The sequence below is a fragment of the Ambystoma mexicanum genome, chromosome 3q (genome assembly GCF_040938575.1).
Source record: "Ambystoma mexicanum isolate Mex_15411 chromosome 3q, UKY_AmexF1_1, whole genome shotgun sequence".
In the NCBI taxonomy this organism is placed as follows: domain Eukaryota; kingdom Metazoa; phylum Chordata; class Amphibia; order Caudata; family Ambystomatidae; genus Ambystoma; species Ambystoma mexicanum.
Genome location: NC_090926.1, coordinates 145194408 through 145220433, shown reverse-complemented (window position 1 = coordinate 145220433; position 26026 = coordinate 145194408). Strand labels below are relative to the sequence as shown.

At 41.4% G+C, this 26026-nt stretch overlaps 1 protein-coding gene across 2 annotated transcripts in view; it reads right to left on the bottom strand.

Annotated features, from left to right (window-relative positions):
- SPRYD3 (SPRY domain containing 3) overlaps positions 1 to 26026 on the bottom strand; it is a 450311-nt gene that overhangs the window by 289700 nt on the left and 134585 nt on the right. The window lies entirely within an intron of this gene.

Genomic DNA, 26026 nt, shown 5'->3' with positions numbered 1-26026 from the left:
AGATCAGGGGTTACACAAAACTAGTTGCTTTGTCAATGCTCGTTTACTTTTTATATAGCACTTCTTAAAGTGGCCATTGTTTTATGCACTGCCAATTTCAACACTTTGGCCATCTGAGGCACAGAGCGAGAAGGTGATTTGCCAAAGATCACACCATTGTTTCCAATTATACACCTGCACCTTCAACAGTTGGACAACTATTTACTGTCATATCAAGCAAACTTAGCAACACTACCAGCAACATATTTATTGTGCATTGGATGCAAATGATTGGTATAACACTGTTTAATCTAGGACAGGAGGGGACACAACATATCTTTCGGAGACCCATCCCCCAGTGAATCTTCCCCACCCACCAAACGTTGGAGCCTATCATTTGTTTGACTTTTTTAAACCCGACAATTTATAAGGAGGTTATTGAAACATGTTAACCAAAACAAGCATGTCTCACTTCCAGAGGAGGAATTTCCACAACAGGGAATGCTTATCTTCCTAAAGCAATATAGTAAAATAAGTGGTTTAAAACACCAGAAACGCATGTGCTATTGTGGAATGACTAATGCAAAGAAGGAATGCACACTGTGAATTAAGATTTATAAACTTGATGAAACAAAACAGTTTTTAATAGCAATTGAGGGCAACACCTGCTGCAACTGAAGGAAAAGGAGACCACGCTTGCACAAGCTTGACAACTGAGGTTATAAGGCTATGGACAACTGTTAAGATTTGCAGATTTGGGAGGCGTGGCCAAGCGCTGTAGTGTATGGCTGCCTAATCTGCGAGCTCCCGCCCCGGCATAAATATTCATTTTTATCTTTCATATTTATATGCAATACAGCGAAATACCCACCAGTGGTGCCCCAAGGCCATAGGCACAGGTTTTCTGGGCATGGCGCGCGTTAGCTGAGTTTATGTGAGGAGGTCCGGGTGAGCTGCGTAGTGAGGAGGTGCGGCCTGCAAGCTAGCGGAGTCGCGATGAAATGAAGCCGCAATGCTGCATCAGCTGATCGGCAAACGCGGCTAAGAGGCTCCGGAGTCGTTGAGAAGCATGTTTGCTTCACAACAAAGATAAATCTCCACACGGAAAGCACTTATAAATGTATAACATTGAATAACACAAGCTCACAAGGTATTTTCTAACAGAAAAAGAATTTACCAACTTATTCTTATATATTTCAAAGCTCACAGAGAAAGTTACATGCTTTTGACCATTTGTTTTACTAAATTTATGGTGGATAAGCCCATCCTGTAGTTTACAATTGAATAAAGGGAAATGAACAATGAATTAAAATACCTGAATGCCCTTTCTGAAATCATAAAGCACTGGTTCATATAAGCTCAGTTATTGCAATTATCGCCAAAAACAGTCGGAGGATGGCACTGAAATAAATTAAGTTCCTGAAGAGCATTTTACTGTAAATGCAACACACTAAACCTGAAGTGCCACTGGTTTATCATAATTAATTTGTGAAAATAAAAGCTCACTCTGCCTTTCTACTGCCCGGCTGTGAGAGATCAAGTGTGTGCTAGGCTTTAGAGATTATCCTCTACTATAACCACAGAAAATTGGAAATACTTCATTTTGCTTATTTAAATTAAGATTCTACAGAAGGAAACTGCGCACTGGGCATTAATTGTGCACAACAGAGTTCCTGGCTCTATGAGGAACATTTCTCCATCCTTGTGCAATCTACTCGTCCAGGGGCATCTATCTGGCCTCAGCATGTCTTCAAAAAAAGGGCAACCCAAGGAAACATCATCTACGTCTATCAGTAATGCCCCCAAACGACAAAAGAGTGACTCTCCTACACCTAAGGAGGATATGCAAGATCCGTTATGCATGCCATCCTAATAGAAATCAAATCCCTTAAACCCTTTATGGAAAGCACAACTGCCAAATTGCAAATGCTTGTTGACAAGCGGTCCACAGTTGAATCCAGAATAACTGAGTGGAAAGAAGAGTTAGTGATGCCGAGAATGTTGCAGGAAGAGTACGGTCTCTGGAAAATACATTTCTTTCTTTGCAGAAGCAGGCAGAAAACTTAGAAAATAGAAACAGGAGGAACAATATACGCATTGTCGGTCTTCCTGAAAATATTGAAAATGACAATCCTACCCAGTTTCTATATCACATGCTCCCCACACTTTTGGATCTCCCCACACCTCCACAGTTTAATATCCAAAGAGCTCATTGTACAGGTCCTAGAAATCCATCTCGTAATGCACCGAGAACGCTGATCTTCGCCTGATTAAACTATGTTCATATCATGCTCATAATGGATAGGGTAAAACTGAAGAAGACTCTTATATGGGAAGGCACCAAAATCTTCATAACCCAGGATTTTTCAAATACCACAGCGACAAGAAGAAAATAACTATTAACGTTTAGACCAGCGTTGCGGCAGCTCAATGCAAGCTATGGAATCATCCATCCAGCATCACTAAATGTACCCCTTAATGGCAAGAATTACACCTTTCAAGAACGATTAGACTTGCGCAATTTTATTCAAAGCCATAGGAGAGAAGAGATTGATACCACCAGACCACACAATTAAAAAAAGGTTGAGCACGGACTGCTTTACTCTACAATACGACAGGTCTTGTCAGAACGGAGCATGGAGTGGCCCATCCACATCAGGCTCTCCATCCCCGCCTACTATTGACTTCATTTGAACATGGTTTGGAGTGGCTGTTTCCAGTTAGCCACTACTCGTTCATACACAAGTTTGTTGCTACGTAATTTGCAAAACTCCCATGTTGTTCTCGTTTGTCCTTCCCCCTTCCTCTTGTTTCAATCCTCTATGTGTTCTAGCTCACCTGTTTATCACTATAATTGTAATATTGCCTATAGTATTTGTATTGTAACTCATGGATCTCAACTTTGCAACATGGAATGTTAAAGGATTACATAACCCTGTCAAATGGCAAAAAATTGTTTCACACCTCAATAGGGCCAAACCAGCCATTGCATGCCTACAAGAAACCCATCTCTCACAAGATGAATCTGCCAAACTGAAGCGATTATGGGTAGGCCAAGTTTTCTAGAGCACAGCAGATGGGAAAAAGAACAGGGTCATTGCCCTTATTAACAAATACCTTCAATGCAAAGTACTATCCTCAGAGAAAGATGATTTTGGAATATGGGTTTTAGTCAAACTTCTTATTGACTCCATAGAATACTCTATTCTTAATGTATTTGTCCCCACTAATCCTGACCCAGGCTTCTGGACTCATTTAAGTAATCGCATATCCAAATCTTGTCCTAATAACCTAATTGTATGTGGAGACTTCAATGAAATCATGGATCCTATCCTTGATAAAAAAAAAATCTAATGTACGATTTAGAAGCATTAAGTCCCACCTTCAATTTGTTAATGTTGTGTCAGAAATTGCTTTGGTCCATATAAATTATTATTATTATTATTATTATTATTATTATCCAATCCTCAAAACACACATAAATATAACAAATGGAGATTCAATTCAGCCCTCCAGAAGGATGAAGAGTTGGTGAAGATTATACACCAACAGCATTCTTATTATTTTGCAGAAAATTCTCCTACTGATACATTGGTCAACAACAACTGGGATTGCTATAAAGCAATAATAAGCGGACACATTATATCCTATACAGCAGCTAAAAAGAAAAGACTTAAAAAAGAGACAGAAGATATTCTTAAATAAATCAAACTCTTACAATCACAATACTAACTCTGCCCCCATTCATCAAAAAATCATCAAACTTAGAATACAATATAATAATCTAACCATTGAATGCTCGTGTGGCAAACTTCTAAAATATAAGTCTAAGATTCATCAGTTGTCTAATAAATCTGGCAAGGTGCTGGTATCTTACCTCAAATTTAAAAAAGACAAAGCAAGGATTACTGCCATCAAAGATCAAAATAGAAATAGAGTCCTTACTGACAAGGACATTCTACAAGTCTTCTCCAAATGTTATAAAAAATTGTATTAATCGGAAACTTTACCTAACAGTACCCATGCTTCAGATGTTCTCAAAATATACATCGTAACACGTATGCTAATTCAAAGTTCAAATCTTAAAATTATCCCATATCGTTGAGTGAAACATACAAATCCATTAAGAATCTCAAAAAGGGCAAAGCTCCAGGCCCAGGTGGGTTTTCTATTGATTATTTTGCTCACTTTAAGGAAATATTAGTTCCCAAGCTTAATGAATTATATACATCCTTTATAACTAATAAAAAGCCACTGGTTCCTTCTCTGAAGCAATGCTTATTGTATTCCCTAAACCTAATAAAGACCCTGAATTAACCCAAAATTACAGACCTATATCCCTAATTAATACGGATTGTAAGATATCTGTCAACATTTTAGCCAATAGACTCATTCCCCTTCCTCCAAATTTGATTAGGAATGATCAGGTGGGGGATGTCAAAGGTAGATTGTCCTCAGCAAATATTAGATTATTCACTAATATCATTAGTATCATTCAAAGCTCTCCAAACCCTTATATGACAATAGTATTAGATGCTGAATAAGCTTATGATGGGGTTGAATGGGATTTCATGTTTAAAGCTCTGGTCTGGCACGGGATCCCCGATTCGTTCATATAATGGTTAAAGTGTTATATTCCAATCCTACAATATCAATCTTTATGAAAGTCAGAAATGTTACCACTTAATATACACTGCACGAGCCATCATTGTTCTAGCCTTGGAATGAAATGGTGCTCAACAAGTATTAAGTATCTAGGTACCCAAATTTCACCCCCAATGAAGAATATCGTTAATCAGAACATAGCTAACATCACCAGAGTGAAGGAATTAACAAATACATGGTCACCTCTCTATCTTTCTTGGTGGGGGAGAATGGAAACTGTTAAAATGATGGTCGGACCTATTATATTATGTTTTCTTTATATGCTTCCTAGTCCCAATCCTGTATCTTTCTTCAAATCTCTAGACTCATGTATCCACAAATTTCTATGGGGTAAGAAGAAAACAAGGATCTCATTGTGTAAACTTAAACTACCCAGATCCAAGGGCAGAGTGGGTTTTCCAGATTTTAAAAAATACCATGTTGCCTTCATTCTAAGACAAACTTAGTTATGATTTTCTCCAAATAGTATCGATGTACCAAAGTGGCTGCTCATAGAGCGCGATGGTCTCACCTCATGTCAATAATAATAATAATAATAATAATAAGATGCTTTACTAGCACGAATATCAATATCTCTATTAAGTACTTTGCCTCATACAAATAGCTCTCAGTTTATATCCCAGTGTATTTGTATCAACCCCCTAATAAAAATGAATAAGAGAACTATCTGTTGGAGACCATTGCTATCTCTTGGCATTAAGTATATAGGACAGCTGTTTACTCAAGGTACCCCATTAACCTTTGAAGAATGTACAGCTAAATTTCAAACCCCAAGAGTGTTCCTCCAGAAATATGTTAGTCTAATAAATGTGGTTATGGAAAACTATGAATTATTCATTTTTAATTCTAACAGCTATCAAGCTCAAAGACTACTTCATTTATCTAATCCTAATGTTACAGCATCTATGTTTTACAAAGTATGCTCCTCTACATCAACAGATGAAGTTCTGCTTAAATGTCAAGAAGCGTGGAATCAAGATTGCTCCCTCAACATCACACAATTTAGATGGCCTTGTATATGGACTAATATTTCCAAAGTAATTGTCTCAGCTAGCCTGCTGCAAACGCTGTTTTTCTTTCACCATAGCGCTTTCATTACCCCACTAATGCTTTACAAGAGTGGGATATCTCAAAATGACAATTGTTGGAGTTGTCTAAACTCTCAAGGATCCTTCAAGCAAATATTTTTTAATGTCTTTATGATAAAACATATTGGGAAAGGATTTGGTAATCTCTTGAAAATATCTTCCAAATACAGCCGACTATATCCTTTGATGTTTTATTTCAGGGCAGCGAAACGATCCAACCTGCTACTGATAAAAATGAAGGCTATCTGTTTGACTGATTAATTGCTACAGCCATCCAGACTATTACCTCAAATTGGAAAAATCTTAAAGGTGTACACTTTAAATTATTGGGGAATTCAGTATGTAATATTCATAAAATGGAATAATGTAATGCCGTATCCCCACCCTTGATGCACAAACATCTATTAAAAGGTCAATCTTTTGTAGAATATTTGATTAATGCAATAACCAATAAAATATTATTAGCCCTTACTCTGAACCCTCCCCTCCTTGTGTTCATGTTAGTCCTGTATGTCTTGTGAGTCCTTATGTTTTATTTTACAAGTTACATAACTATTAGCTCATTAGAGAAGGCATTTTATGCAATAGAAGAGAATATATATACACATTATATAAGGTTGCATTGTTACTCAAACTGTATTGTTAATGAATTTTTCGTATTATAGCTGATTGTGGCTTTTACACTATTCCATATGCTGTATTACGTGCTATATATACCTTATGTATTTAATATTCTTAATAAAATAATTCAACACAATAAAGATTTGCAGATTCACTGATTCACTCTGTCGACGGGATCTTTGCACCCTGCATAACCCTCACCCTCCAGCCTGACTGGTGTGCATGAGATGAGAATGGCAGGAGGGCACAGAGCACTGGAAGAAATTAGCAAATGAATGGGAAGCAGCAGGGAGAAAGTATAGTAGCTTCACTTGCCCAGGGTGGACAGGCCAGCAAATAAAATAAAATTAAAAAAAAGAAATAAATGCTGACTGCAAAAGCGAAACTTGTTTGGAGCATGAGGCAAACTGTCCTTCCCACACCACCCCCTCCCTCTCTCCCTCACCTTAGTGACCGCCCCAGAACTGTGCTTCTAGGGTGATATTTTGCAAGACTGGCCAGGCAATACTTGAACATATCCAACATTTTAGATAAATAGTATATATTTTGCAGGAAAGTGGGTTGAAGCACACAAATAAAAATGTGAATTTGGGAAAATCAAACTAGACTATTTATATCATGACATTTTACATAAAGGAATAAAAGCAAAAGTTGAAGTGGTGAATTCTATCAAAACAATTAGGAGACCTGCAAATAGGCCTAATATTTTTTTACCAAAATGGGTTACAATTTTTGCTGGCAATTTGGCGTGTATGAAAAGGTTTATGAGAAAAGCAGAACAATTTACAGGGAATGAAGTGTGGGAAAGTGAATTCCAACAGATCAAAAAAGACTTCGATTTGGCAAGGCTGCCAGGTCAATTTGACACAAAGAGTTAAACAATAATTACTACTGCTGCTAGTGGGTTGGTGTTTGGAGCTGTTGTATCCCAGTTGCAACAGTGCCAGGGAATTACTAATGCCCACGCTTGCAGAGTTCACCTGGTCTGAAATAAAATATTTGTTATCTAGAAGGGGATATTAGCCTGCCATTGGACGCTGGAGAAGTGCAAGAATGTTGTTTGGGGTACATCCTTTGCTGTTAAAATAGACCAGAGACCATTGAGAGGAATTGTGAGCCTAAAGGTCTTAATGGGGTTTCCAGGTAAAAGGTGACTTGGGTCTCCAGAATGCCATGACATTCAGACCTCGAGCACCACTCGTGAGAGGGGAGGAGCCCTCTCAGCTGATTTCCCAGCGGATCAAGCTGAACATTCTGCGGCGATCACCAACGGCGTGGAGAGAAGACCAGTGCCCTACAGACCTGCATTCATCCTTCTACAGCAGACTCTGTGTGCCCGTGAACACTCAGCAGCGAAAGCCTTGATCCCCATACACACGCAGCATCAGCGTGAGCCACCATTCCTCTGTTTCCCGTTGCCATGACGACTGGCAAAATGACCGTTGTATCGCCCCGACGCCTCTAACAACGGCCCAAACAGCTGATTGGCCAGCATTTGCTACTTCCTTGATGTGCCTGCACCGGAGGCGGAAGCCGGCCCAATTGCCAGAAGGCCCGGTGCTAAAAGGCCCAGTCCGAGACACTGTGCGCCGCCTGCCAGACATGCTGTCCCAACACTATCACCTCGCTAACACCAGGCGCCTGAAATTCTCATCCTTCACCCTTTGGAACTGTGAAGAGACTTCCATCAGAGCCTCCAGATCCTGTAACTACCTCATGGCATCTCCCAACTAGTACAGTAATTTTGCTTACCTACGCTTCATACTGCACACGCTGTATCGCTGTTCAGCTCCTACCTGATAGCAATCCTTACGGCGATGCAGCCACATACCCTTGCTATCTCTCTATTGGTGCACTTCTGCTGTCTCCTCTATGTCTGCCATCACCCCACCATTTGCCGTCCACAGCCAAGCATGCATGGTTTAAGTGATGTACCTGGCCCCCTTACAACCATAATCATACCATAGCCTCACACTCTGCCTTGTTTGTATAGAAAGTTGATGTGCCCCCACTTCCACAGCCTTGTCTGACACTCCTATCACTGTGTTCACCCTACTCACTGTAGGAGGGAGGCACCATGTACCCCGACATAGGTGGACCTCTCTCTAACCTGTACCAGTAAATATATGTATTAGTGGCCACCCCAGGATCACGAGAGCCGGCCCTCCCTTCCCATTTCTGTAGCTTTGCTTTTTCTTTACTCTACCTCATATAACTGAAAAACACTCAAGATACGAGGAAATACTTTTGCAATGTAATGATATCCCCCTGCTTATTAACCAAGTATTGCTTAACTTAATTATGTACTCTTGCAATTCAACCAAATAATCATGTAACTCAACTATGTTTTCCTGTACTCAACCTAGTATTCTTGCAACGCAACAAAGTTTCCTGTAATGTAACTAAGTCCTGCAATGTAATTATGAAAGTATTCTTATAACAGCGTCACAATGCCTGAGGACTGCTGTGCGCTTTATAAATGCAAAAAATAAAATAAATAAATGTCATGGCTATCATACAGACAAAATCTATGGAGCCCCTATAAATCATGTGGAGAAGGGGTTATCAAACACATAAAAGGGAATGAGCGAGAAAACATTTGCGGACTATCAGTCCACGATGCCCAAAAAAGTAGAAGATTGTAAGTAGAGTGGGCAAAACACGTTTTTGTGACAAAGGATGAGTGGGATGAAGTGTGTGAAAAAGACAAGTCCCTGAAATTAGCAACATCTTATGCAGTGTAGGCGTGGTGAAACAAGGTTAGTTTAGTTAAAGGGGTACATGCAGATTGGTTAATTTAGGACAAGTTAAGCGTAAGGAATGGAAGACTTTATCCTAATAGTAAAACTGTAGCTCCTGAGGATGTGAGGCAGAAACTGGTTTCTTAGGCATATGAGGGTCAAGATTACTGGTGGCCCGGTTTTCAGAGGGGTGTAGAAAGATACATGTATGAGTGCTATGAAAGTTAGACAAAAGGTGGAAGTCAATCTGTCACCATTAAAACTACCTGACAAACGATGAGAACAGAAGGATATGTACATTTTGGGCCCTGTGCATCATGGGCAAGGTAATTCAGAGTCTCTAATTGTTACGACCGATTTGCCTTCTAAATGAATTGAGTGATTTTACAGATGAGTATTTAGACAGTCAAGGTATTACCTGGTGATGACATGGCAACAGCTGGTAAATGGTACCTGGGAAATCATTTTAGTGCCTGGGCATATTCGGACAGCGCCTGGCAGATGTCCATCTATGCAAGGACACGCACACATTTGCGGGCTTGAAAAGGTACCTGGTTAGGACATCTTTATCAAATGAGGAGCTTATTTACAACTGCAATTAAGACATTACCTTCCCTAAAACAGATTCAAAATAGTTGTAATATCTTGGTTTGTGTGTTTATTTCTATGCAATGTGATTATTATGTATTGAGGGACACTGATGGAACAAAGGGCATGGAATAGAGAATGTAGAACACCAAGGGAAAGATGCTACTGTGGAATTTGCTGTTGAGTTGATTTGATTGCTGTTGATGAATCCGGTGGGTTATCTATGAGACTGGCAATAAATACCATTTAAATCATAATCCTGTGTGAGCCAATACTTCAGTGGTGACGAGGATGGGATTTTTGCTTGGCTAAGAATAGCAACCCACCGAGAAGCTGTTCATGCACACTGGATTAATTATTCTATCAAGGGCAAGACTGTTGCTCATCTCCAGAAGCAATACTAATGCAAAGAGGATCACAAATTGGATTGGATGCGAGTCAAAGGACCGAGAAGCGGAATGAGAGAGCATTGTCTCTGTAAAGGATCAAATATGGTTTGTTTGTATGTGAATGGACGGGAATAAGGTACTTCTACCTTAGTATTGCTAATACCACACCATTTTCTTCAAAGACAGAACAATTCCCAGCTGATCAACAAGTGCAACGCTGAGTCGACCAGTGAGATTTTTCTTACGTTACACATGCAAGCATATATTGATAAATATCAATATGTATTAGTACATGCGCAAGTAGGATATAATGCGTTAATTTTCCATACGCATTATTTGAAGTGACCATGACATGTGCATTAACTGAATTTAAATTGCGGTCTTTAACTCTCCATGCGCATTATTGGAACTGACCGAGGCATGTGCATCAATTGAATTTACCTCGTGTTTTATCCTTAAGTATACGTGAAGTGTGCGCATGCTTCAAGCAGTTGTTGTAAGCACAATCAAGGCATTGTTTGAGTTATAGACGCACGCATTTAAGTTTGTTTTCAGGGCCTATTGGGCTTTTAAATTACACGATTTTCTGCAAGGATAAGATACAATTATCATAATGTTGCAAAAGCACAGCAGCATTCAACTTCCCTAAAGGGATAAAGTGAATAACAATACAAGAAACTACACTAGTGATAAACAATACAACAGATTTTCTTAAATTTAAACTCAATTATATTGAGAGGTGAAACAAAGACTCTCATTGTGATATGCACACTGCTAGTGGGTGATATATAAGGAGAATCTCAACAGCACAAAAGAAATCAATAAGCCAAAAGGCAAGTGTTTCTTTATATAAGGAGAATTTAACAAACAGAAAAAGAGATTAATAAACGAGAGACAATTATTTCCTTTTGTTTTCTTATAGTTATTGTGATAACTTTACCCAAGCATTACCAACAAAATGCAAGGCATACCCCCCCCCAATTACTTTTTAGACTCCAAAGGATAACCTCCTGTGCCATGGAAACGTTGGAAGAAGCGCTTTGCTCATTATGTTTTGGCAGTGCATGGTCTCAATTTCTCCAGTGAGTGGTAGATATGTCTACTCATACACTGTTTGGGAAACTATGGCCAGGAACAGTTGAGAATCTACCTGCGCTATCTGATCAGGAGTCTGTGGGGTTGACGGATTATGATAAATGTATAAAGATGCTCGATTTACACTATGAAAAGTCCATTAGTGTCATTCTTGAAAGATATCATTTCGGGAAGCGAAAGCAAGAAAATGGAGAAACAGTAGAACAATTAATCACTGCACTACGCAGCTTGGCCACTACATGTGATTTTAGATCTAATTCGGAAGAGCGCCTTCGTGATCAGTTTGTGTTGGAGCGTAAGGACAGTAAAGTGAGGGATGATCTATGGGCCAAAGGCAATCCTTCATTGGATGAGGTTCTCAGAATTGCAAAGTAAGTTAAACATACAAACGGATGTGAAAAGGAACTGGAAAAGAGAGAGGAAACTGATAACGAAGTAAACATGACTAATGTTCCAGAAGTAATGTATGTACAAGTTGTTCATGGTAAAACTACCAGAAAGAGACAAGCAAGCAAGAAAGATCAAGTGTATGAAAGAAAGACAGGGTTGAAATGTAAGGAAAAAATAGATGAAAAAAGAGATGTGAATGATATTAAGAGGAAATGTTTCAGATGTGGTAACATATATCATATTGCCAGTAGTGATAAGTGCCCTGCATTAAAGAAAATGTGCAAAAGGGGTAACAGGAAAAGACACTTTACAAATTGTTGCAAACCAAAGCAGAGAATATTGAATGTGTTGATGAGTAATGTGATGATTTTGAAGAATGTACTTTTATGATTGAAAATTCAGATATCAACATTGTAGAAGATTGTGATGCTGATTTGGAAAACCCTATGGCTGACATACAGATTTGCAATTCAAGTGTTAAAATGGCCATTGACTCTCGTGCAAAGTATACATTGCTACCAAGAATAATTTTTGATCGACATTTCAAAGATAGTATTGCATTAACAGATATTGATGTGAAACCGGTTGCCTATGGGGGTAAACGGATTGAATTAGAAAGTTGGTTCTGGTCGACCATGAAATTCAAAGATAGAACGGCAAAGGGAAAAGTGCATGTGTCAAAAGGGGGTCTTCATCCTTTGTTGAGCTGGTCTCATCAAAGGAGATTAAAAATACGATTAGACCCCAGTGCGGATGAAGTAGTGTATGCCATAGATCAAGAGGTACAATTTGAACATCTTGAACAACATCCAGTTTTCAGGGATGAACTGGGTAGCTTAAGAAACTTTAGACATGAAATAAGAATGAAAAGCGATGCTGTTCCTGTAGTACATAAAGTAAGACCAGTTCCTATGGCAATTAGGGGTGCTGTGAAAAAGGAATTGGAAAGAATGGAAGAACAATGTGTTATTGAGAGAGTTGAATCCTCTGAATGGGTGTCGCCTTTGGTTGTGGTGCACAAACCAAATGGAAAGCTTAGGCTCTGTATTGTTCTTAGGCCAGTAAACAAATGCATAGTTCCAGATAGACACCCTTTGCCAAATATATCTGAAATGTTGGGTTCAATTAGGGATCCAAATGTAATGAGCACGCTTGACCTCAAGTCTGTGTATCACCAAATTGTGTTGCACCCTGGGTCTAAGAATGTAACAGCTTTTATTACAAGTGAAGGTTTGTTTCAATGTAGGAGAACGCCCTTTGGATTAATTTCTGCAGCTGCAGTGTTTCAACGTATAATGTACAATTTATTTCATCATATGGAAGGTGTCCTGTGCTTTCAGGATGATGTATTAGTTTATGGAAAGGATAAAAAGGAACATGATGATAGAATGTACAAAGTGTTAAATATATTTCGAGAAGCTGGGCTTACGCTCAGTAAGAAGAAATGCAAATTCAACAGATCACAGATACAGTATTTGGGGCATGACATTTCTGAGACAGGCATAAAACCCAAATAGGATTTGGTAAACACTATTGTGAGTTTTCCCAGTCCAGACACAAAAAGATAAAGTCATATCATTTTTGGGAATGGCAGAATATTATGCTAGATTCATTCCTGATTTAGCTAGGAAGAGTTTCCATATGAGAAAGTTAGCAAAAAAGAATGTAAAGTTTGTCTGGGATGAAGAGTGTGAAGTGGAATTTAGAAAGATGAAGAAGGATCTCAATGCTGCACCTACTTTGAAGTCATTCAATCCAAAAAAGGAAGCATTTTAACCACTGATGCAAGTAATCAAGGTTTAGGTGCAGTATTATCACAGATTGAAAGGGGAATTGAACATCCCATTTGTTTTGCTTCAAGAGTACTGAAACGAGCAGAATGCAATTACTCGACAATAGAAAAGGAGTTATTAGCCATTAAATGGTCCATTGAAAAGTTTAGGTCCTTTTTGTGGGGCACCAAGTTTGTAGTCCGGACAGATCACAAACCGCTAAAAGAGATCTTGACAGTCAAAGGTCTAGACAAAGTGTAAATACCAAATTCATGTAATTGCCATGTTTCTTTGCCTCAGCAATACTTAAACCCATTGCCAATGTTATAGCATTATGTCCATGTTAAACCAACTGCTTTTGTGTCTGCACACGAGGCCCAGGGTTTTCGCCTGGAACAGCTATTACTCACAGGCTTAGGAATGTTCCCTCTGTTCTCCTTTCCTGTAAAGGCTACATAAATAATGTCTGTTAAAACTCTTGCACTTCCCGTCCTGTCTAAAGTTGCCGTGCGAGTCAGCATGCATTCATTGACCCTGGGGTCTCCTCTATGAATGATGATTGCTAGCATCCGCACTCTTTCCCGAAACATAAGCATAAAGTGTATCTATATTCGGAGTTGTTATTCTCTGGGATATGTGGGAAGGGGAACTTGTGTCAGAGCTTGTGCGTCATTCTGTAAAAGATATGTCCTGCTATTGTCCAGCAGCCCATGAATGGATATTATTATCACTACTGCGGCAAGATGTGTAGTTTGCAAATTCCCCACTGTGTCAAATGTGATGAATTAGCTTGTTTTTACGACCACGCATGTTAATGATTACACGTGCATCCTGAAGGATATTTTGACTTGCTTAGATAAACTATATGAGTAATGACCATTTGCAAATGTTCGGCCTTTGTAAAATGTCACCGCAAGGGCTGGAATAACAGCCAAAAGTGTTTTGGAAGGAAACTGTATGTCAGGAAGTGCCTGGGCTTCGCGCCAGTCATAAGACGCAATGTAAACGTTTTCCTATAAAGAGCCTGCTCACTGTAATGTTAGTAGCTCACTCTAGATAGCATTCCTATGGTGTATCTTGCAGTCAGCCCTTCCGCGGAAGTTTTGCACTGCAATAAATGATTGTTGAACTCACTTACTAGTGTGTTTATTGATGGAGACCTCCGCCTGGTGAATTTTAGCATTGACTGATTGGCGTCCCTGGACTAGTGGACCTTGCAGATGCAGTCCATCGCTTTGATGCGTGCCTTCCATTGAGCTCCCGTCTCCGGTGGACGACTTAACTGGGCCCAAACACTATCGCACTTTTGAATGCAAACGGCGCGGTCCTCCCTTGAGACAGGAGATCAAGAAGAAGGAGAGAACGACTGCTCTGCCAAGGTCCAGACAAACCAGACAGAGGGGAGGTCTCCTTGGTGCGGTGAGTGCATTTTGTGTCTGCAGAAAGTATTGGTGGATGGTAAGCCACATTGGTATCAGTTTTATGGTACGTATTATTTTGATTGTAGTAAGGATATTGTAATTAATAATGGGGAATTTGTGCGATAGAAATAAGTATGAGGAACCTATGCATGCGCCTGCTGAAGGCACTCCATGTTACACTATGTTAACCAATTATGGGTTGGGGGCGGTACAATTTTGTAAAAACTGGGAGGAATACACAAAGAAGTCCATTCAATTTAAATGGCCCAAAGCAGGCACTTTTTGTATACCCATAATCGAAAATCTTGAATTAGTGTTACTAAAAAGAAGGGTTCGCCCCGCCCAGCATGATGCTATTCGCCAGTGGCGAACAGAAGCGATAAAGTAGAAAATGTCCCAAGATAAAAAGGATAGGAAAAAGCAAAAACGGACCTTACAGGAAAAGGCATGTGAATTAGATAACAAAGAGTTTGAACACCGGCTAGATGTAGAGGATCGGGCTGCATTGATAAAATTCAGTAAAGGCATGTACCCACTCCTCCCCAAGCCAGAGAAAGAGATAGGCAGCCTTGACAGCGAGGCTGATCAGGATACAATCAGATTGACAGAGAACCTTTTGCGATTAACAACACCTGTCAGACCCCAGCCTAACGGCACGCACCTTGCCCCGACTGCACCCCCTCCCCCTGAAAACCCACCCCCATATGGTACCCAGACTGGTACTATGGACCCAAATGGTGTCGAGGAGCAGGAAGTAGGGCGCTTATCTAGACAGGGGCCCTTCTTCCCCCCGGTTGAATATGCAAAATTAGAGCGCATGGCACAACAAGTGTTTGATAACCCGACCTCAGGGATAAAACAAAGGTTATATACCTGCCAAAAGAAGGAATTTCGACAGGTAATGAAAATGCAGTGTGACCTTCTTCATGCATGGCTGAGGAATGAGGCTAAACGCCAGTGGCCCGTGGGTTTGTTTGATATTTATAAGGCCATTGACACTGAGAAAGATCGGGCAACCCTGTGGCACCAGTATGACCAAATCATTGACGAGGTAACAAAAGTTATGAAAGATTATGATGATCAGTTAAAAGAGGAAGAAGAGGAACGTTGTAGAAGAGAGCAGTCTTTGCATGATGCCAAACCGACGGGAAAGGCGTTGATTAAAAGGATATATGATGAAAAGGAGCCAGGGAAGGTGGGATATTGGACGGATCTATTTACCACCCATAGCAAGGCAACCCGACTGGTATGCTTGCAAGAGCTTTTGAACAAAATGGGATCAGAATGTGAAACAGGAGGGCGGGAGGATGTTTGCAAAATGGTGAGAGAGTGCCAGGCTGAATTGAAAACGTATAAACCGAACTGGGAAGCGGAGGATCTTAGGACGGGTAGATTGTTCAAAGAATTATTGGAAGTGTTTCTCCCAGGGGCCCAGCTGGTCCAAGTAATGGCACCAGTGAGGGAATGTGCGCCCATTGTTACAGCAGCCCACGACCCAATTGACAAGACCCTCACGGTAACCAAAACATATGTCTATGTACCCCTCACTAGAGCAGAACTGTTCAGTATAATAAAAAGCACCCCAGACCCTAGGACCAATGCCGCAGGATTCTACAAAGAGTTGAGAGCACTATTTAAAATGTGTACCCTGACTCTGCAGGACATTGATCATGTAATGTCCGCCGTGACCCCGGCTGATGTATGGGAACCTTTTAGATCTCGGGACCCCCCTGGGCATGCCATCAATTGGACAGAGTTAGAAAAACAGGATACAGACCGGAAACCAACTGACCCCATTCCAGAGGACCTAAAAACGCTAGGGATAAGAATATTAAGGGCACTGAGTAGCGTGTTGCCAGAGGTGGATGTGAATGTAGAAAAAATGGATGCAGTTATACAAGGCCCTGCAGAAACAGTTGGGGACTATTTTCTGAAAATTGAGAATGCATTTAAGGCACACAATGGCCAGTCTGTTAGCAGCCCCACGGGTTAGAGATATTTCGCCATGGGCTTTGTGAAGGGTTTACGAAAAGAAATTAAGAAACCACTTAAATTGGGCGAGAGTACTTGGCAGGCAAGCACCCCATCCCAGATCCTAGAGATGGCTAAATATTACGAGCGACAGGAAGAGGAAGAAATGGAAGGTAAGAAACAGGCAGATAGGAATCTAAAAAATAAAGTGCTAATGCAAAAATTGGTGCAACCACCTTACAGTAAACCAAAGGGCCAGAAACCCCAAGTAAGAAACACTACACAATGGACACCCCCGCGAATAGACCAATGCTCATTTTGCAAGCAGACGGGACATTGGAAAAATGAGTGTCCCATATTGATGGCGCGGAATGGTCAACCGGCGGGTGGGAGAGGAAGGGGCCAAGGTGGACCCCCCGCGGGACCACCTCCAGGCCAGGGAAGGTTTGTAAACCCCAAAAATAATGTATTCTCAAGCAGCGCAGCGACAAATGGTTAGAGTGGATGGCAATGAGTTTGGGGAGGATGAACTACGTGGAATGATGTTCTTTGATAACACAGCAGCAATGAGTTGAAACGCCCCTAGTGAACCTGAGGAGATGGTGTCTGTTCCTATAGACCAGAAAGGGCCGTATGTTAAATTGCAGATAGGACAGCACCCCACCGTTAGATGCTTGGTCGATACTGGAGCAGATAACAGCTCGGTTGACGCCAAGGCCGTCCCCTCAGTTCCACTATCGGGTGAAAACAAAGTTTCCGTAGGGTTTGGTGGGGAACCCATATGTACTCCAGTGTCCCAGAGAGTTGAGACGTCTATATGTGGAGTGAAATTGACTAACAAATGGTTACTTACTAACAGGTGCCCCGAGAATCTCCTTGGGTTGGATCTTTTGAAAGCTTTAAATGCGACTATCTATTGTTCCCCAACAGGCGTTCGTATGACCATATGTAAATCCAAAATTGGTGGTTGTTATTTGGTTGAACCATTGCCACCAGAGTTACAGGAACTGCCCGCAGAGCTTTGGGCTGCTGGTAGTAATGATATAGGTGTTTTGAACATTCCCCCTGTTGTGATCAAGGTAAAACATGGGGTCCCTCTACCCCGAACCCCGCAGTACAAAATATCTCCAGAAGGGGAAGCAGCATTGGTAAGGATTGTACAGGATCTAATGCAACTTGGGGTTGTTGAAGAGTGTGATGACAGCCCATGTAACTCCCCGATTCTCCCGGTTCATAAGAAAGGAGATGAAGTGACCCTGTATAGATTTGTCGTTGATTTTAGGAGAATTAATAAGGTTGTGGACCCCAGGTATCCAGTTGTCCCTAGTGTAACAAGTATTCTCACTATGGTTCCTCCCACGGCCACTCACTTTAGTGTCGTGGATTTAAAAAACGCCTTTTTCTCCATACCCATAGCTGAAGAATCTAGATACCTCTTCTCCTTTGTATTAGCACAGCGACAATACAGGTTTTGTCTAGCACCCCAAGGTTACACAGAGAGCCCGGCAATTTTTAGCCAAGCACTAAAACAGCAGTTGGATGAAATTCTGTTACCCTCTGGTGTGATGCTCATACAATATGTGGAGGATATTCTCATTTGTGGAGATACTGAATTAAGTTGTAAAGAAGGTACCCTGATTGTGTTACAGCATTTGGCATACCATGGCCACAAAGTGTCGCTTAAGAAAATGCAGTATGTACAGTCCAAGGTTGATTATTTGGGATATGTCCTCACTGCAGAGGGTCGATCACTGTCACCTGAGAGGGTACGGTTAATACAGGAAATGGCCTATCCCAGTACCTTTAAAGAATTGAGACGACTGTTAGGTATTACCTCATATTGCCGTCATTGGGTCCCAGAGTTCTCCCTGATAGCTAAGCCTCTGTTACAATGTTTGAAAACAGAAAAGGATCAGACACCCTTCACTTGCACGCAAAAAATGAGAGAGGCCTGCGATGCTCTGAAAAGTGCATTGTGCAGTGCCACAGGGCTCGGGACACCCAATTACGGCAAGCCTTTTACTCTTTTTGTACATGAACAGCAAGGTTGTGCCCTATCTGTATTGACACAGGAACAAAATGGAAGGCAAAGGCCTTGTGCTTATTTTTCTGGCACCTTGGATAGTGTGGCTGCAGCGCTTCCCCCATTTATGCGATCAGTTGCTGCAGCAGCGGTAGCTCTTAAGCAAAGCGCTGGTTTAGTGTTGGGAACTGCCGTCATTGTAAAAGTTCCCCATGCTGTGGACGTATTGCTCAACAGAACTCAGATTCAGCACCTCACAGCTGCCCGCTTAACGCAATATGAACTGACATTGTTTGCACCAAATGTAACTATCATGAGATGTAATACTTTGAACCCGGCTTCCCTTTTGCCCTTGCCGAGTGGGGAGGGAGATCAAGACATGCATGATTGCCTTATATGCACTGATGAACAGACCCGAGGTAGGGTCGATCTGAGTGACCTTCCCCTAAAGGGAGGTGATGGGATTCTATTTTGTGATGGCTCATGTTACAAACTGGAAAGGTGGGGAGACAGTGGCTGGGTACGCAATAACAACTGAAATTGTCTATAAGGAACGCATACCCGAGTTGTCAGCGCAAGTTGCAGAATTAAGGGCATTAACAAAGGCTCTGGAATAAAGTAAAGATTTAGCTGTGACCATCTATACGGATTCAGCTTTCACATGGCGCGGTCTTTAATTTTGGTCTACTGTGGAAAGAGCGGGGTTTTCTTACCTCGCATGGAACAAAAATAAAACATGGCAATTTGATAAACAGACTATTAGCGGCATTGGCTGAACGCGCCCAGGTGGCTATAGTGAAATGCTCGGCCCATAAAAAGGTGGTAGATTTTGTGGGGCAGAGGAATGATTTAGCAGACCAGGTGGCTAAATATGCTGCAGAACACTGCAATTTGCCCTATCCAGAGTTTAACATGCTTCAAAGGAATGTGGAAGGGAAAGGGGATGAGGGCGGTTTGGAAAAGGGCCCTGAGGAGATAGTAAAGGACATTCAAAAGGAAGCGGCAGATTGCAAAATTAAAGTTTGGACTAAAGACAGTAACAATGGACAAACTCATAAAGGGGTGTGGCTGGACAAAATCAAAATGAGGTGGTTGCTCCCTGACAGTTATTTACCCATGGTAGTCGATATGGCACATGGGAATGCCCATGTTAATGCAGGTGCAATGGAGGACATTCTGAGCAAAGTATGGAAAAACCGGAAAATTGGATCCTATTGCAGGAGATGGGCAGCACAGTGTGCTGTCTGCCTCCAGCATAATGTGGGCAAATCTGTGAAAGTACCAGCAGGTCATAGCAGACTTCCTACGCAGCCATTTGAGGTGGTGTATATGGACTTCATACAAATGGAACCAGTTGCTAAATGAAAATATTGTCTTGTTATGAGGTGTGGGTTCTCTGGTTGGACGGATGCTTACCACCTAAGAGACAACACTGCTATTTCCACAGCTAAATGCATCCTGAAATACTGGGTGCCCCAGTACACAGTGCCCAGATTTCTGTATTCAGACAACGGAGTACACTTTACAGGTCAAGTTGTGAAGTATGTACTGCCTTGGGTATCGATCAGCGATTCCATTCCGTCTATCATCCCAAGAGTGCTGGGATTATTGAACGATCGAATGCCGTAGTGAAAAACAAACTGGCAAAAATATGTGCCTCTACAAACCTGAAGTGGCCAGATGCCCTTCCCTTGGCATTGTTGAGTATGCGGACCACTCCAAAAGGGGACGCACAAATTGTCCCCTTTTGAAATTGTAATGGGCCGCCCTCCAAGTGCATGGTCCATCCCTAAGACAAGAGTTATTGGTAATATTGAACAACCACAGTTGAGGGATTATTGTGCTAAGCTCACGCATAAACTGTCTATTATCCATCAACAGGTGAAAGACGCAGCCCCGTCAGCTTTGGAAGGAGAAGGCCACGCAATCAAACCAGGGGACTACGTCCTCGTGAAGAGTTTTGATCGCACCAACTGCCTGCAGGCCCGCTGGAAGGGGCCATTTTTGGTCCTACTGGCGACGCAAACTGATGTGAAGGTTGCTGGCCACAAAACGTGGATCCATGCCAACCATCTTAAAAAGGCACCACCTCAGATAGTCCATCCCCCGACCAAGGACACAGACCACTTCGCAGCCGAACCTACGGAAGACACTCCCAGGTATCACCTACGCCCTAGGAAGCAACATTGATTGCCTATGTTTGAACTCTGACATCTGGCTGAGAAAGGACTTGGTAAAGGGTCGGAACAAACAAAGGACAACCGAGACACAGATGAAGTGGCCTCAGCAGCCCTTCCTGGGTATGAAGTAGCCCCACCGAGACAGATGAAACGGCCTCAGCGTCCCCTCAAGGGTAGGAAGTAGCCTCAACGAGACGTGTCAAGGTAAGGTGCCAGACGCGGTGACTGCAGGACGGGTTATACTGTGCAACCCTTGCGATCTAGCGCATAAACGGACGGCACCGTTAGGGTAATTGTTAGGGACTTTTTGAACATTTTTGTGTAAATATCTAATATATATAACGTGTGACATTTAACGGCCAAGTTCCGGAACTCAGCCATTTGGGATTAGCCCTGTGCGAGGGAACAAAACAGGTTGTTACAATGAATGACGAGGACGCAGGGCAGAGGCGTCCACGAGTTGACAGATATGCATGCACCCCACAGGAAAAGCTCTTCTTATCCCTTGTCTGTATTGTTATAACAGTAGGGTCCGCAATATTCCTCTGGTACCTTGAGCACCAAGATATTTATGCTGCCCATAATTTGCTGCCTCCCACGCCTCAGCCTCCAACACCAGAACTAGTAACTATTCCCCATATAGATCAGGAGTATCGGAAAAAGCATCCTAGGAATAGCATCCTCACATGGATGAATGAAACAATCCAGATACTAAATAAAACCAACTGTTACATATGTACATATGTTCCCCATAGCCATGAAAGCGGACCCGAATTGTATGCGACTCCTGCTACAAGTGATACATGCGTGCCTTGGCGAGATTATCTTTTGCGTGCCTCCCGAAACTATACCGAAAATGTGACACTCACATTTGTGAATAGGAAAAATGAGACAAGCACTCAGGCTAGAATACAGGGAGGAATTTATATTCCTAACACCCAATGTAACTAGATATCTTAATAGATCCATTTCCTGCCCATCTAAAGAAATAGAAATTATTCCTCTAACCGACTATATGAGAGACAACAAAGCAGTACTACCACACCCAATCCCTGTGCAAAATATAGTTCGTAGTGCCCCCTTTTGCTACCAGCGAAACAAGACACATGCTCAGGCTGTTTTCATGGGTAGACACAACTGCCAGAATATAGTAGATTTGAATAGTATATCCGCACCCTTTAGTCCCCCTAAGGGGGCAATGTTTATTTGCGGGGAGGAAGCATACCTCTGGTTACCCCGCTATTGGAAAGGTAGATGTACCGTTGGATACGTAATGTTGGGTTTGCATTACAAATCTGTGGAGGAAGTGAACTTAAAACCCAAGGCAAAGAGAATAAAAATGGGTACACGGGATTACCAGCGAAGGAAAAGAGGTGTTATTACTAAAGAAGACACCACTTGGGATGAATTCTTTGATTTCCTAAGGGGCATAGTGATGCCCATGGGAATAGTTATGAATTCCAGAAGCATTAGGCACTTGGCTAGATTAGTAGAAAAGGAACTAAACGTGACCGGTGACATACTGGCAAACCTCACTAAAGAAGTACAAGCAGTCCGGATGGTCGCATTACAAAACCGACTAGTATTAGACACAATGCTGGCAGAAGTAGGAGGGGCTTGTAAAATAATTGGCACTTCTTGCTGCACTTTTATACCTGATTATAGCACCGATATCTTTAAAGGGATCGATTAAATGCATAAAATGGCAGCTCAAATACATTCTGAATTTGGGCCTGGGTATGGGACATCCTGGTTCTGGGATCTATTACGGAACTGGGGATGGAAACTCCTCACCCCTCTTGTCATAGGAGGATTAATAGCTGCTTGCTGCTGTTGCATTCAGTGCTTTCCCTTATGTATGTCCGTCATAGGAGATTGCTGCAGGAAAATGATGGGAGCACTGGCACCTAAACCCACTAATGCCATGGCCACTAGCGAGATGATAAAGTTAGAGGAGGCAATTGAGGGGTTACAGAAGATTGATGTGTCGGACAACGACCATGAAAGAATCAATGAATACAAACTAAACCATGTGTATTACTAATAAAGTCTTGCTGACGCAAAAGGGTCGTTTGTAAATACCAAATTCATGTAATTGCCATGTTTCTTTGCCTCAGCAAGACTTAAACCCATTGCCCATGTTATAGCATTATGTCCATGTTAAACCAACTGCTTTTGTGTCCGCACACGAGGCCCAGGGTTTTCGCCTGGAACAGATATTATTCACAGGCTTAGGAATGTTCCCTCTGTTCTCCTTTCCTGTAAAGGCTACATAAATAATGTCTGTTAAAACTCTTGCACTTCCCGTCCTGTCTAAAGCTGCCGTGCGAGTCAGCATGCATTAATTAACCCTGGGGTCTCCTCTATGAATGATGATTGCTAGTATCCGCACTCTTTCCCGAAACATAAGCATAAACCGTATCTATATTTGGAGTTGTTATTCTCTGGGATATGTGGGAAGGGGAACTTGTGTCAGAGCTCGTGCGTCATTCTGTAAAAGATATGTCCTGCTATTGTCCAGCAGCCCATGAATGGATATTATTATCACTACCGCGGCAAGATATGTGTAGTTTGCAAATACCCCACTTTGTCAAATGTGATGAATTACCTTGTTTTTACGACCACGCATGTTAAAGATTACACGTGCATCCTGAAGGATATTTTGACTTGCTTAGATAAGCTATATGAGAAATGACCATTTGCAAACGTTCGGCCTTTGTAAAATGTCACCGCAAGGGCTGGAATAACAGCCAAAAGTGTTTTGGAAGGAAACTGTATGTCAGGAAGTGCCTGGGCTTCGCGCCAGTCATAAGACTCAATGTAAACGTTTTCCTATAAAGAGCCTGCTCACTGTAATGTTAGTAGCTCACTCTAGATAGCATCCCTATGGTGTATCCTGCAGTCAGCCCTTCCGGAGAAGTTTTGCATTGCAATAAATGATTGTTGAACTCACTTACTAGTGTGTTTATTGATGGAGACCTCCGCCTGGTGAATTTTAGCATTGACTAAAGTTTCTGCCAGAATTAGGAAATGGGTTACAAATTTGCAAGAATACAATTGGGATGTTGAATATCTTCCCAGTGTTAAAAATAAATGTGCAGATTGTTTATCTAGGTTAACAAATTTTGTAGACTCTGATGAATCTGAATATGATGATGAAGAAGTAGCGAATCGGACTCAAGAAGTGGTATCTGAAGATGAGTGGGGAAAAAGCAATGGAATCAGATGAGGTTTTATGCAAATTGAAAAAATGTATTTGTGACAGAGTCAAGAGTATTGAAGTGAGGAAAGGTTATTTACCTGAAGCAGTCAGACAGATATATGATGAATTCCATATGAATGATAACTTTGTAATGAGAGGAGAAAAACTGTTTACACCCACAGGTGTGAGATGCAAAACTTTGGAGATAGCGCATGAAGGGCATCAGGGCATGACCAAACCGAAACAGTTGGTAAGACAAGATTATTTGTGGCCAGGCATGGATATTGGAATAGAAAGAGTAATAAGAGAGTGTTGTGCGTGTGATGATTCCGCAATAGGCAGGAGCCCATGACACTGATTTCCATACCCACCATACCCTGGGAAAGGGTAGGGTTAGACATTGTAGGACCGGTCAGAAGTAATGGTAGTTTAAAGTATTGTATGGTTTTGATTGATATGCTATCCAGGTTGGTGGAAGTGAAATGGGTACAAAACATTTGCTCCAAGGACATAATTATTTTTTAAATGACATATTCAGGAGAGAAGGGTATCCCACTACCATTATTATGGATAATGGTGTACAACTAGTGTCAGTGGAAATGACACATTTTCTAAAGGAGAATGGAGTTGAGCATAAAACCAGCTCCATTTATCATCCACAAACCAATGGTATAGTGGAAAGGTTCAATAAAGTCATAAAAAATAGTATTAGGTGTGCTTTGAAGAGTGGCAATGACTGGAAGGAAGCAGTTGAAGATAGCATTGTAGCACACAGGTTCACGCCACATGCCACAACAGGGATAGGTCCTTTCGAAATGCTGAGAGGAAGAAAGCCTAACACAAGGGTGTGTCCATCATGGTTGGGTAGAGCGTGTAAAAAGGAGTTTAATTTTGAGGAGATTGAAAAGAGGATTATGAATAGGCAGTTGGCCAATAAGAAATGTTTTGATCTGAGGAAAGCAGTATAGGTCAGTGATGTGAAAGTTGGTGATTTAGTGAGGATAAAAGTACCTGCAATGTCCATGAGTGGTTCTGCAAAATGGTCACCGATAACAAAGGTTGTAGAAAGATTTCATGGAGCGGAAAAAGTGTCGGATGGTGTGTAAGTGTTCAAAGAGTGATGCCGGTTTAACCAATCTGAATGAGAATAAGAAGGTCCATTTTAGGAAAGACAAAGATGAGTGAAGTGACAAGAGAAGTAATGATGATGCACAAAATGCACATTTCAAGCGCGTCAGTAAGATGCCTGCATATTTGAAGGACTATGTTAAATAAGATCTTTGTTAATTTGTATAAATAGGTCAGTTTGGTGAAGTCATACTTGTTCTTTCATGTAAACTTTGTAAATAGTTTTGCGTTTAATTTTAGTTCTACTACTAATAGCAAATGTTTGTTTTGTGTAAAAAAAAGGGAGGTGTGTAATATCTTTGTTTATGTGTTTATTTCTATGCAATGTGATTATTATGTATTGAGGGACACTGGTGGAACACAGGGTATGGAATAGAGAATGTAGAACACCAAGGGAAAGATGCTACTGTGGAATATGCTGTTGAGTTGATTTGTTTGCTGTTGATGAATCCGGTGGGTTATCTATGAGACTGGAAATAAATACCATTTAAATCATAATCCTGTGTGGGCCAATACTTCAATAGTGCATACACTTAACAGCACAGAGTTAGTTTAAAACGTTGCATAGGGATGTTTTGGTAGGTAGTGAGCCAGAACGGCCATAGGAATTAGCATGGCCATGGGTGCTCAATCGGTGGGTAAAAAGCCTAACAAAAACCACAGACTATGTGCTCTGCCTCACATCCCATCTCCCTCCTATCTGTACCTCTATGCAATAGATTTGTTATTAGCGAAAACTAAAAAGGGAGAAGAAAGACAGAAGGGGAAAATTG